Source organism: Petaurus breviceps, unplaced genomic scaffold, assembly GCF_028583685.1.
Source record: "Petaurus breviceps papuanus isolate PSGF00001 unplaced genomic scaffold, PetGlider_PUasm1.0 178, whole genome shotgun sequence".
Classification (NCBI taxonomy): Eukaryota; Metazoa; Chordata; class Mammalia; order Diprotodontia; family Petauridae; genus Petaurus; species Petaurus breviceps.
This window is the reverse complement of record NW_027185777.1, coordinates 8,743,754-8,745,345: the sequence shown is the minus strand read 5'-3', so window position 1 is coordinate 8,745,345 and position 1,592 is coordinate 8,743,754.

Below are 1,592 nucleotides of genomic sequence, written 5' to 3'. Positions count from 1 at the left end.
GAATCAGAAGTAAACAAAACTAGTTCAGCTCACAGCTCACTTCCATTTTCACCCAACTGAACGTAAATTGAGTCTGCTTCACACTGAGGGGGTCCATTTTTCCATACTCTTTCCCTGACTCAGTGGGGGAATTCTTCCTTTGCCTCAGGCATCCAATACTTTCCTGTTCTTGTCACTCCCTCTGCTATCAAATCAGGAAGGATTTGTGATGACTCTCTTAAACTCAGTTACATTTTGATGCTTATTTATTTGATGCTCATTTATACCAAAATGTTCCCTCTGCATCTCTTAACAGAAGACACTTGCACCTGGGGGAGGGATTTCTCTCCTCTCCTCCCTCTCCCACTAGCCCACATTGGCCATAGCATCTACTAGCAGAATAGGAGATACTTCATCCATTAGGAAACACAGAGAAACAAGCAGAGAAAGCAGCTTCAAATAGTCCTGGTTTGGGACTGTTTGAAGGTTCTAAGTTTCACATAAACTCAGGCAGCATAGAAAAGAGCTGACTATGGACATGAAGCAACAAGTTCTGGAATGCAAGAGTAGAACTAAGAGAGGACCAGACCCATGAAGCCCAGCTGAATGACGGCCTCCCACTAAACCCCAATTGCCTTGCCTCCAAAAACAAAACAAAACAAAACAAACAAAAACTTAAACATGAATGATGGCTCCCCAGTAGAAACTCATAAGGGTACTATGAGTAGAGAAAAGGTATCAGGTCCCAGCTGTACTGGAGGTGTGAGTTGCCTTAGCCATGTGCTTTGCTTCCTAAGTGGGTGTCACTGTCAGGGGACTTTGTCTCCACTCTAACCATGGAGGCTGAATATTTTTGTGGGAAGGTGTGCCTCTAATATGTGGGGGTGATTTTCAGCTATAATTCTTACTATGCCATCTTCATGAATACCTTTTGTTCTTGACCTAATTTTATCTTCTGGCTGAATATTGAAAGTAGTCTTACAAGTGGAGGCTCATGCTTTTTAGTTCTAGGAGTATGGATCCACAGAGCACCCCAGAGCCTGGCAATTGTTGCCACCAATCTTGCTCACTCCCCCAACCTACAAATCTTTGATCACCAATTTGGGGAATAGCTCTTTGGTGGGACATAATGATGAGGTATGGGTTCTGGGAGCCCCCTCGAGCTCTCCTTGAGTCCTTCAGGTACAGGCTCTGGGAACCTCCCTTGGACTCTTGATTAAATCATCCCATTTGATGAGGCAAGTCTGTTACTAGACTTCCCACCCTTGAACTGGCCTAGCCCACCATGGTTTGTGGTCTCCAGGTGGCTTCCCACCCTTAATCACTCATTGACCTCATTAACTCCTCCTGAAAACCCTCCCCAAACTCCTCCTCTAGACCACCCCTAGATTCCCCCCACAACCTTCTGAATATAAGACCCCCATCTCACACCACACATGTGGTATGAGAGCGCCATAGAATACTGAGAGCACCATAGAATAGTGAGAGCGCTGTGAGAGTGCTGTAGAATTTTCTAGCACAGACATACTCTGTGTCTAATGCAAGCGAACTTTAATAAATTTTACTTTTCTTTGGCTGAAAAGACGAGTCAAATTCATTTGGCAGGACCTGGC